This window comes from Crocodylus porosus, unplaced genomic scaffold (assembly GCF_001723895.1).
Source record: "Crocodylus porosus isolate Cpor-Errol unplaced genomic scaffold, CroPor_comp1, whole genome shotgun sequence".
Lineage (NCBI taxonomy): Eukaryota > Metazoa > Chordata > Crocodylia > Crocodylidae > Crocodylus > Crocodylus porosus.
Window position 1 is genome coordinate 34,957,319 of NW_017728917.1, and position 12,792 is coordinate 34,970,110.

At 49.7% G+C, this 12,792-nt stretch overlaps 1 long non-coding RNA gene across 1 annotated transcript; it reads right to left on the reverse strand.

The window, feature by feature from the left end:
* Nucleotides 1–9,811: 9,811 nt before the first annotated feature.
* Nucleotides 9,812–10,439, reverse strand: LOC109311466. The gene is made up of 2 exons (XR_002101515.1): nucleotides 10,271–10,439; nucleotides 9,812–10,119 (listed from the first exon to the last, which is right to left on the reverse strand). It is a non-coding gene; the product is annotated as an uncharacterized LOC109311466 (long non-coding RNA).
* Nucleotides 10,440–12,792: the final 2,353 nt, after the last annotated feature.

The window sequence follows — 12,792 nt, forward strand, 5'->3', positions numbered from 1 at the left end:
TCTGCCCCGCTCTGGGGCCTTGCCCTCTCTAGGGCTGACACCGCGCGCCTCGCGCTAGGGGCACAGGCACTCGCCGCCGTGCCTGTCCCCTTGACCCTTCTCTGGGTCCGTTTGCCCAACTGGGCAAACGCTGCCCTTATGGGCTGGGGTCTGCAACCCCGCACCTCCCTGGTGCAATACGGTGCCTCTTCAGCACCGACAGTAGTGCCCTGCTGGCAATTGTGCCCTTACTGGGCACTGGGAACCCCCAAGCTGTTGGGGAGCCCCCGTGAGGCCTCCTCACTCCCCTACAGCCTCACCCGGTCCTCCGGTGCAAACTGTAACATAAACTCAAGCCATCTGGCTGCAACATAAACACAGAGGCTCCGTACGCCTAACCATAACTCCAAGCCCCGTCAGGGCTCTCAGTCCTACCTCCCGTCAGGGCGATCTGGTTCCCCGCATCATCGCAGCCGGTTAGTGTGGTAAGGCTGCAACCACTAACTCAGGCCACTCAGCTCAGCCACAGAGCTCCTGCTCCTGCAGCAGCCAGAAGGGAACTGTGAGTCAGGCTCCGGCCTAAGCTGCTTATAAAGGCCTGGCCCTGCCCCCTTCTGGCCATGTGACCCGCCTGGTCGCCCTGGTAACCGGCACCTGAGCTGCCTGGGTGATTGGCAGCTCTGCCAATCACCCTCACAGTCACGGGGCACCTACGTGACTCCGTGACATGTGGTTAATGACTGTGGATTTTAAGATATATTGTGTGGGTTGTGACCAGTGAACCTATACACTGAGATTAATAAGTTTAGGAAGTTCAGTCTTGGGAACGGCCTTAGTTTGGGAGGCAGTGTGCAGTTTGAGAATGGCAAACCTAGAAATGAAAGGTCATCATGGGTGAAAACCAGCAAGCTTAGGATGGTTTGAAATTGGCAAAGTTTTTAGAGAATAGGGATTGTGTGGCTTGAGGTCATTGGATTTTCAAGTGTGAAAGTAAAGGTGGTATCTGAATAGGAGGTTGTAGAAAGTATAGGACCTCATTAATTAACATCTAAGGGCGTGTGTAGACAAAACAATATTTCCTGTTTACATCAACATAACTGCATTTGTATTTGCATGACCCAGGATTTCCCGCCACTCTAAAGTCCATTTAGCACCTTGAACTAACACTACTTTGGGATGTGTTAATTTGCCGTGCTCTCCAGTTACGCTGCTCCAATCGTGGATTTGTTCATGCAAACAGCCAGAGACTCCAAAGACTTCTAATTAATCCCCTTCACCACGAGGGAGTGCTGTGTTCTGGCCTGTAAGTGGTGTGGTTAACCCAATTAAGTTATTTGCTTACTTAGCTCTCTGGATTTGAAGCGTGCTAGCTTCGAGGTCACAGCAGATCTTTTAATTAAGGTTTTTACTCAGCACATCCACCCCATCTCACCTGCCATGACTTGATGTAAAAGAAAAAAAGAGGGATGCTTGCTGTTCATAATGGCTGTTGACTTCTGGCCAAAATAGGGGGTTTTTTTCCCCATGCTTAGTTCCACCTTTTTACATGACCTGGTTAACCCTGGGGCTACTGACTGTCTATTTCCGTTCTTATTCTAGACTTATTCTTTTCATTAAGCTTGGCTGGTTGCAGAACCGTGCATCCCTGGTTTCTTCCAGGTCCCCTGTCCTGCCCCACAGCCACTTGTGATTAGTTGTTTTCTGTTCATGCAGGATTTCAGGCTGAAACAACTAATGCTTTGCTGGATCCCACCATCTGTTTCTTCTTACTTCCCCATTCTGGTAAGTATGGAGATTCCTCCAAATCTCAGAAGGAGACAGTTTCCTACTCTCCCCCTTTTACCCCTCCCAGGGCATTGTCCCTGTCTCTTTTTCTTCACAAGACTCACTCCAGTCTTCCTCCCATGTCTCTCTTTCGTTTTCTCTCTCCTCCTTCCAGTTGTTGTTGGGTGCGGCTTTTAACTGCTCTCCATCCCGCTCCCAGCCAACCAAAACTGACAGGAACTAATGAATCGGGATGCCTTTGATCTTCCCGTGTCCTGCTCCCTTTTTTCGGGTCTGTTGTGAGGTAAGTATTTGTGCCCAGAGCACCCACTCCAGCACTCCTTCTAATCTTCAGAGCCCTTCTTTCAGGTCCCTAGAATCTCCCCTGAGTGGGCAACGTGATCGTCACTGCCACGTGGCCTTTAGCGATAAGTGCTGTTGTGTGTTCTTTTTTACCCTCCTTCACTCGTCACTCCTCCCTTCTCCCTCACAGTACGCAGTTCAGGTCAGGACAGGTCCTCTCAGACCAATTATTCTTTTTAAATGGGGGAGACAAATAATCCCTTAATTTTCTACCCCTTCTTAATTCTTCTACCCCCCCTGCCACCTATAATGTATGCCCTCCCCACCACACACGTACCCTTCTGTCCTCCCGTCCCCCCATGTACCCTCCTCCTACAATCCCCATCATGTGCTGTCACTGCAGTGGACATAGCTCCCAACAACAGCTGCAGCATCTCCATAATGGTAGTTTGAAACTTTAGAGTGAGTAGTTACATGACTTCCTTCAATATTGCAAACCTTCTGAACTTCATCACATTCCATTTCAGAACCACAACCAGAAGTCCAGGGGCAGGATGCTGCCTGTCACACCCAGCACCCAGGTTATGCAGTGTCCCAGGTGATATTTAGGTAATATGTCCCACCACCTTGTGTATGTGTGGAGGGGTGGGGGCAAAAGTCTGGTTTTTCAACTGTGCACCAACACCTGCCCTTCCTTTTCTTCCTTTTCCTCCTTCCTCACAGAAAACTGTCATGGGCAGAAGTTGCCAGGGGCAGCAACCAGCCCACAGCCCAGTGACAAGGAGAGTAGAGTGAAGATAGTGAAGAGGAGTAAAGTGAAAATATCTTCAGGGGTTTTTTAATATATATTTTGTATATCTTTTATATTGTTAAGTTGTATATAGTTGTTGTTAAAGCTGCAGCGTTTTCAGTAAAGTGTTTTACTTTTGCTTTATATAGGTGTCACGTTTTCTTTGGGGTGGGGGGTGGTTGGGTTGGATATTGGAGACCATGCCCGCCTCAGCATGGAGATGCTGTGCTTGGAGGGGGAGGCATTATGGACTCATGTCATTACTGTAGAGAGTTGCAAAGAGTTGCAGGGTGGACTGTTGTCAGAGGGAGGGAGGTTGAATGCTTTTTAAGTGCTAGTTAGGGTACAGTGCAGCCAGCATTTCTGGTAAGAAAAAAGACTAAACAACCTCACCCACCCCCAGTGGCAAGCAGGCAATATGCAAAACTTCTTCATGTATGGACCTCCCAGGTCCGTTAGTCTTTAGCAAGTCTTTCAAGACTTTAGTAAGTCTTTAATGCATTATAATGCATTTCATATGCATGGTTGCTGAGGGGGATGGGGGGCTGCCGTTATGTGGTGGAGTACCTTTGGGGTGCTCGCCACATGGCAGGGGCTGCAGTAGGCTGGGACAAAGCCAGCAGAGAAGGCAGCCAAGTGAAGCCCCGAAATGTCATTCTAAGCAGGGAGGTGTGTGGTGGAGCACCTTTAGGGGTGCTCACCACTTGAGGGCTTTTGTGCATTCTGAGAGGAGCCTGTTTTGGAGGAGCAGCAGTGGAAACCTCCCCCAGGAACTATTTTAAGGGGGAAGGTATGTGGCAGGGCACTGTTGGTGCCTGTCACTTTAAGAGTGGAGCCAAGCAACTAGCAGGTGCTTGATTGCAGTGGCCATTTTAGATCTCTGGCTGCCTATATAAACAGGGCAATTCGCTGCTGGCAGGCCAGGCAGTAACATTGCTTGGCTGCAAGGCTCCATGCAACATCTAGGAGGTAAGGGCAGGAACTGTAGGGGATGGTTTAGAGGTTCCTGGTCCTGGGCATGCCCTACAACTGCATCCTGCTGGGAGTGGCTGGCCTGGTGGGGCTCTCAGTGGTGCAGGAGCCCCCAGAAAATGCCAGGCCAGTTACCACCCCGGTGAAAGCCAGGTAAGGGTGCTTTAACTGTAGCCCTCACCTTCAGGTGGGTTATGTAACATTGGAGGCAGTGGGACCAGGTGCAGCTGCAGCTGCCTGCACCCTGTGGGGTGCAAGATCCTGAGCAGCAAGAGTGGGGGCCAGGCATGGCTACAGCCACCTTAGCCCTGTGGGGTGTAGGGCCCCAAGGAAAGGTAGTTGGGGCCAGACATGGCTATGGCCACCTGAGCCCACTGGGGAGGGAAGCCCCATGGCCCCAGTGAAGGGGGCAGTATGGAGCCTTAAGTGAGGGGGTGGCCCCATGTGAGGGGAGTAGACCAAGGTAAGTCTCTGGATGCCTGAGACTGTAGTTTGGGCCAGAGGCTGAGTAAAGGGGGCTCAGTCAGAGAGGGGCAAGTCCTGACCCCAGTAAGTCCTCCACCACTGGGAGGCCAAGTGTGGGTCAAAAATAAGAGCTAGGGTAGAACACAATGACCTGCTGCTCCAGGTGGGGAGTGAGAGTCCCCGTGAGACCCTGAAGCACCAGTTGTGGTGTGAGTTAAGAATGACCCAGGTGAGGGGTGATCCCGGACATGAGGAGCCCCAGTGGGAGGGAGAATAACCAGAGGGCTGGGAGCTGGGTGTGTATAGAGTTGCCCCGGAAGGGGCCAGGATAAGCTTAGACCCGGTCAGGTAATTGGCTAGCCACTACCCTGTAGAGAGGCCAGAAGTGTTATGCAGCAGATGGCTATCCCCAGACATAGTATTGAGAGGTGCCTGGAGGGGAGGCCAACCAATCTGAAGTATGGGCCCTGATCAGCTTTATGTCCAGCCTGTGAAGCTACTGCACTCCCACCCCTGACGTGCTGCAAACCGCTCCCCACTCCCAAGTCCATGCTCCTGCTTGATTTCAGGACAAGTACAAATTTTTGGTCCTTGTCTTTATTTTTTCCCAATAAATTGAATTGCAATCAATTAAATGGAGAAATCACAATAAAGCTAAAACAGTATAGACATTTTTTTTTTTTTTTTTTTACTCAACAATGCATTGGTAGTCAACTGGTGAATACATTGTTTTACAGTACAGCCATTGCCAGCAAATGCAATACAATAGAATAAAACACCAATTCACAATAAGCTCCCAAGGTCCCTTGAGTAATCCCTCGATATGATATGGATGGAGGATTGCATGGTGGGAGAGTGAAAGGGAGGGAGGCAGGCAACCAGCCTCATTACTGGCCATGTCCTAGCAGTGTTTTATTTTTGATCTGGCATGCATTTCCAATGGGGGCGTGGGGAGGTGGGGGAGCAGGGTGCTTTTCGGAGAGATGACATCGTGTGACTTTCATGGAGTCACGGTGTTACTAGGAAGTTGCAGGGTGGACTGTTATCGGATGGAGGGAGGTTGAATGCTTGGCCAGTGCTAGTGTGCAGTCAGCATTTCTTGCAAGAAAGAAGACTAAACAAATCTAGCCACAAAGCTTAGTTAGGGAGGGAAGGTTCCCCCAGGTGGGGATGTATGGCCTGACTCAGCTTGCTGGTTGAGTCGGGGCATGTTACTCTCCGTTACATTGTAACTTTGGAATCTTTGCTGGCCACAAAGCTTAGGTAGGGAAGGAGGGGCCCCCTCAGGTTGGGGGACGGACAGACAACTTTCTACTTTATTTAAACTAGTTTCTATTATCCTTATTTAAAATCTTTCTTCCTTCCGCAAGTCAGAGAAGAAACTCAAGGAGACAGAGTGGTGGGTGGGTGTCAGAAGACATGTACACAATCCAAATTTTCTGGGACATGGCCAGTACCAAGAGGAGGGTGAGAAGACTATGAAATGGACCTGCAGAATTTGTGCAAATTGATCTGATGCTCAGGCCAAAGCCAGTGAAGAAAGCTCAGCTTCCTTTGTGGCCAGCAACAATTCGAAAGTTACTATGGTGCAACAGAGAGGTATAAGGCAGAGGTGGGCGAGTGGAGTGAAGAACACGCAGGCCTGGGCCTACTACCTGGACCCCGGAGGTCTTGGCTAGCAACCAAGAAAAAAGCCTCTACAATTCAGAAAAGAAACTCATGCCTCAGCTTCCTTAGCGGAAGGCCCCACCTGTGCCTCAAGCCCTCTGCAGCAATGAATGAAATGTGCTTGCAGAACTTGTCCAGCCCATGCTGATGCAAGACATGGCCAGTAACCAGGAGGAGGGCAAGAAGATTATATGAAATAGGCCTGCAGAACTTGTGCAAATTGAGCTGATGCTTGAGCCAAAGCCAGTGAAGAAGCCTCATCTTCTGCCACTGCAGTGGTCATAGCTCAGGAGCACAGCTTCCTTTGCGGCCAGCAACGATTCAAAAGTTACGAGGGTGCACCAGAGACGTGCAGAGGTGGGCAAGTGAAACAAAGAGCCTGCAGGCTTGGGCCTACTACTCAGACCTTGGGAGGAAATTTGCCAGAGATCTTGGCCAGCAACCAAGAAGAAAACCTCCGCATTTCTGGCCAGCAACAATCCTCTAATTACAACTCCATAATACATTCATTAGTAAACAGGGCCAGCAACCAGGAGGAGGGCTAAAATAATATGAACTGAACTTGTACAACTCTTACCATACTCAAGGTGATGCTTGAGCCAAAGCGTGCAAAGAAAGTTTCCACAATTCAAGTAGTACACAGAAAAGAAGCCTCAGCAGTACTTGTGGCCACTAACCAGGAGGAGGAAGTAATACAAGTTCAGTAAGGGTAGTATGTAAAGCAGGAGGGTATACACATTTCTTCTCCATGGGAACAGAGGGACCTAGGGAGGAGCTTGAACCAGAAGGTGGGCATTTCTTCCCCACAAGTGCCATGGGGGAAGAGGCAGGGAGGGTGTATAATCACTTTCCTTACACTCAGTATTTGCTTTCTCATCATAAGGAATCAAACTGTAATTATAAGTCTAAGTCTCTATAACGTAAGTCTATACCATACTTTGTCTATGTATATATGGTGGAGACCCAGGATGTGATGTGTGCAGGGTGATAAGGTAGATCTACCTGCTTTGAAATGCTGTGATAAGGAATTGAACCATTACAATTATTATTGACCATGAATAAATCATCATTAATATTACTATTACAACAAACTCTTATTAATATATTATTATTGGAATTAATAGTATTATTGATTCCTATTATTAGTATTACCTGTTATGGTATATTAAAAGTCTGTATAAGTCAGGATGAAAGTCAACTATACTTATAATGCATAATAGTTCAGTGCTGAGAAAATCCTGAAGGAAGTATCATCATCCTCTTCATCTTCTCTTTCTTCCTTTCTCTTTCTGCCTCTTGTCACCCCAACAGGGATCAATCAGCCTGCAGCTAGCAATGGAAGAGGATCTAAAAACCAGAGGATGGGAGGATAGAAAGAGCATCAGAATTGCATTTGTGCCTTTTGTGCACCTCACATACCTTCCTTCATGCCCACAAAATTCCACCAGCCCCATTTACAATAAATCGGAACAAAACAATGCTCCCCCCCCGCAACCAGAGATGACCTTATTAGGGTGCAGGGCAGTGGCGTACCAATAGCAGCAGGTGGCACAGCCACCCTAGCACGGACTGAAGAGGTGCCATTGGCAGGTGTGAAGGGGGCACCATCACTCCATGCTGCTCACCCTTCCTTCCCCCACCCCCTACCAAAACCACCACAGAAGGTGGCTTGTCCAGGGTGCTTGTGGAAGTGAGGACAGCAGCACTCTGGGCTTGTCTCCTGATCCCCAGAGACCCATGGTATGCCACTGGTGCAGGGCCTTGGGCAAATAACATCCCCGCACACACATGCAGAGCTGATCCTGTATGCTGCGGTGGCAGTGGCGAGGGAGGGGAGTTGACGAACATTTGGATGCAAGGCTGGCCAGCAACACTGAGGAGTCACCCCATCCACTCCACTCATCTCTGCAGGGCCCCCAAACCACTGTGCTCAGGGCAGTCACTTGTATTCATGCTCCCTAGGAACTACCCTGCCACCCTCAGGGCACAGACAAGCGTCAGGTGTCACTTACCAAAGGTGGCATGTAGCACATCACTGATATAAAAATCGTAGTTCGTTTCTTTGGAGGCTCGCGAATAATAATTTTTCAGGCACACATTCTTAGGAACACAAAAGATATATTTGCAAATAGGGTCAGAGCGAAGACAAAAGACCACACTCTGCCCGCGGGGAAAACTTCTCAGTGGGCTTTATCCCCTCTCCCCTGGGCACGTGTGCAAAAGCAAGAACTCTTACAACTCATTTCGGTTCATACAAACATATATGAAATGACGTCACGTCATTCGTCGCATGTGTATTATAATTAACTACTTAAGTATGCGGGGCGGATAGGCTTATATGCATTAGCTAATTACGCATGCTTAGAAAGCTCTTTAGGTTACCAAAAGTTCAAACTCACTCTTTCTCAAGGACAGGATCATTAAAAATTGCAATTACTCTTATCTGCATGAGAAAACTAAGGAGTATATGCTTTACTGTAACAAAGAGATAGTAAATTTGCAAAACAAAGAGAGTGATACCTTAATACAAAGAGCCCTTGGTAGTCTCTCCTCCACCTCCTCCTCCCACCAGGGAGAGCTGCTAGCTGTGCTGTTCTAACAACACTATTCATAATGCATTTTTAATAATATTTCTAACATCACCATATCCTCTTGCAAGTCACACATCACAGAGGTGCAGGCATCAAATAGCACTTGAAGCTTCACTGCACCCCACTTGGTCAGCCTGCTATCGTCTTGAACCCTGGATTCACATTACTGTGCCCTCCAGGGGCAAATCTCATGACTGGGATGAGTCCTTCTGTGCCCCCACTGTGCTGCTGTTCCTCACCCGCCTCAAACCTCCCTCCTTAATACAGTGAACGCTCATCCTGACCTCTGCCCCCCCAGTTTATAGTGCTTGAGCAGGGCAATTCCCCACCCCACTGGCAGCCCTGTTTTGTTGTGGAAAAAACCCCAGACTCTCTAGTGCCAGGCTGGAAAAGAGCATGAAAGCAAGGCAGAAAAGTTTGCAAAGTCCATGAGTTTGTGTGCAAGCAAAGCAGGTCTTAAACCCCATACTGCACCCCCCCCCCCCCGCCTCGTTTTGGTGTTCCAAAACAAAGGAGACAGTGCCTGGCACCTGGCCGGAAAAGAGTATGAAAAGAATCTTGAAAAAGCTCATTTTCAAAGTTTCTGTTTAGGGAAAATGCAAGGAAGGTTTGTGAAGGGTAAGCCAAAGAGGCATACGCCCCTGTGGGCGACTTTGCAAAGTGGCTGGTGGCTTGCAAAAAAGCAAGCCAAGCTGCTGCGGGGTGACACACTGCTTCCCTTTTCCCAACTAAGGGAGGTAAAATCAAAAGCAGTAAGTAAGTATGGCCTCAAAAATGACTTTGCAGAGTGGGCACAGTCTTTGCAAAACGTTGGTGTGCCGGCCAGCACTTGTGTGTTGCAATCCACCCAGGCAGCTCCCCTCTTTACCTGTGCAAGAAAGATTGCCAACCCCTCCCCCCCAGCACCATGCAGCAAGTGACAGGAAAAATGAACAGAGAAATGAACCCAAACAATGAATGAAATCCACCTTTGCAACCAAGCAGTGTAAGGGTGGATATGGAGGCAGACACAGGAAGCCACGAGGTTTTATTGTTTGCAACACACTAGTTACTTGTGTTTCTTTGCCTTCACCCCACCATGACCCTAAACTGCCCACAACTTCCTGAAACCCAGTGGCACCCTCCTGGCCCTGCTGGCAGTCATACAGCCCTCCTCTAACCCCACTGAGTTAGGGGGAACAGGCTTGGCTGTAATTCTCTGCTTGTCTTGCACAGAGGCAAGACAAGCAGACCAACTTTTCCCTTTTGGGCGTGGCACCCATTTATTTAGGTACTCCTGCACATTCTGAAAGGCATCATTGAAAGTGTCCTGTGAACTCTGTAATTCAACACAGAACTCGTCAACCATGTCTTTCAAATTCTGCATTGTGTCTTGCACTTCCTCGAGGATAGCATCATCCTTATGCAGCAGCAACTCAAGGAGTTCATTCCACAAGGCAGCTGCATGTTCCACTCTGGCCACTGAGGAGTCTGCCAAAACCTCGAGTGAGGTTTCGCCGGACTGTCTCTGTTTGCTGCGATAATCTCTGCAGCGCTCTGCTGTACTGCAAGTGGGGCACTGTTCCGGATGGCCATAGGTTGAAGTGGCTGATAAACAAAGAAAAAAGCAATGGTTACCTTCCCCACAAGAGAAGGAAATTACACGCCCCCATCCCCACCATGCAGCGCACAAAATGCCAGCAGGCACAGAAACAGACCCCATAACAGTGGGGCACCACTCGTACTGCCCAAAACTTACAAGTACTCGCTTCAGAAACAGGTCCGCACCTGCCACTGCACATGCTAGCTGCAAAAAATTAATTAAAGCAAATAATTAGTTTGGTGCCTGTTACATTACAAGCTATCAAACTTCTGATGCACCACCACTGAAAGAACATGGCAACCCACCTATAGCAACACATGAATTTCACCCCGCAAACTGAACCAGCATGAACCTGGGTGCTGCCTGACAGTGGCAAGAGGCACATTACAAGCAAGTCTCAATTTACATGTATTTAACTTACACAAATTCAGTGTTATGCGCTCAGCTGCTGGGGCTGGCTGCCGGGTGCCGGCCGGGAAACAGTGTGTAGTGTGACACTGTGCAGCACCACATGGTATTGCCTGCATGCGCCAGCATGACTGGGGGGCTGGGGGGCTGACGTTTAGCTGGCCACCTTGTTCGGTGCTTGCCGCTGAGCCCGGCGATTTCAGCTATATGCGATTTCAACTATACGCAGTGACCTGGGAACGTAACCCCCGCGTAAATTGCAATTGTACTGTATAAAACTTACCAGCTCCAGCAAGTTCTTAGGAGTCAGTAACAGTAGATGATGTATCGGCCACATGGGTTTCTTCCTGACCTTCCACTTCCTCCGCTTCATCAACTGTGCTAGTCTTTGGAACGGAGGGGCTATGTGCACTAAGAGTATGGTGACCAACGGTTCTTCCTGCCACTCATGGTCATCAGGGAGCAGTCTCTGTACAGCTGAGACATGCTCATGGGTTCACCCTCAGGAGGGGCTGCTGCCGCCTTCTCCTGCCCAACCCCAGTGCTGAAAGTCTCCATACCTGGTTGTCGCCCACATCCTTGGAGAGAATGACGGACAGCTTGTCATAGAAGGGGCCAATTGTGTGACCTGCCCCAGAATGAGAGTTTGCATCTTTGGCTCTGTAAAACGCTGATCTCAGGGACTTGATGTTGTACCTGGCCTGGGTTCAGTCACGATTGTGCCCTTGAGCCTGCATGGCTTTTGCAATCTTGACATAAACAGGCTTATTCTTCCTACTTTCCAGTCTGTCTATGATCCTTTGCTTTGACCAAATGTTGATTAAGTCCTCCAGTTTTTCCCAGGCCCAGTCAGGTCCACAGGCATTGGGGGTATCAACCTCCTGGGCTGCTGGTCCATACTGCTGGTCTTGCCTTTCTGAGACATGGCGAAGCAGTCAACAGCACAAGCAATTTCTGAAAGAGGTATGGCAAATTCTTTTTGGTGGAGGTGTACCTCTATACTCAGGCTGTGCTTGCATGAAGATCTGGGGAAATTCCAAGGATTGTGAAGTCATTACCTGTAAGTGTCAAAACACCCAAAGGTGATGAAGCACCCAGTTAACAACAAAAAAGATGGTGATGGGGTAAATCAAGCCATTGTACATTGGGATGGCTGCTCAATGGCTTGGAATGTTGCAAAAAATCAATACCTACCTGACTGCTTGTGCAAAATAATTGTATTACAGACGCACAGCCTGTTTTCCCTGAAGTGGCAAAAATTTTGAGTAGCCTACATTACCAGGAAAGGAGCAGGCAAAACATTTTTTTGTTTGCAAAATTGATTACATCATGACACCAGTGGCTGCTAAGCTAAGGATGAAAGGATGTGCAAAAGCCTCTGTCCCGGGGAACAGGGTGATGCCGGCGACTCACCTGTGGCAGGGAACAACACTCCCGGGGAACCCGCAGGGCTCGTGAGCTGGCTCTATATACAGCTGCAGCCGGCCAGTGACATCAGCACCAGACGCCAGCCGGTGAAGATAAAAATGGCAGCAGCTGCGGCGGAAGGGGAGGATAGCCCTGGAGAGGGGAATTCATCAGCTGCGTGGAAGGAACGCGGTCCCCGACAGCATCCTGAGGGGACCAGAGAGCTAGAGCCAGGAGCTCCAGGGAGAGAGGGCCAGCGGCAGTCTCCGGTAACTGGCGAAGGGCGAGTGGGGCTTGAACAGGATGTCGGGGAGTGGGAGCAGCTGCAGAGGACGCGCCAGACCCAGGTGAACGACCAGCTCGGAAGGGCGCCGAGGACCTGGACAGAGGGTTGTGATCGGGGCGGGATCGCCGCCTGGACGGCGGACGCAGGGTCAGACTGGGCTTAGAGCCCCAGGGATAGGGGCCAGGAGCCAGCTCTGAATTCAGAGGGGCTCAACCCTAGATGTGTAAGGGATAGGGGCCAGGGAAGAAGTTGGACAGGCGTGACGGGCCACAAGACTCTGCTGAGTCGGCTCAGGAAGGTGGTGTGAGGCCGGGGTACAGGGGTGGTGGAGCCCCGTGTACATCTGCTGGGTCGGACCCGGGCAGCAAGGGACCCGCTAGGTGACCCCCCATTGATGGGACATCAAGATGTGGCAGGCAAGAATGGGATTGGCCACGCGGGGAAAGAACAACCTCATTGTCCTTAAGGGCCCTAAGGCTTGGCTGCAACACCAGAGCCATATCATCAGGGTAAATAAAGCCCGGCAGGCATAGCCTCAATGCCCCAGGGTGCCAGGGTGAAGTGTTGAAAAAGCAGC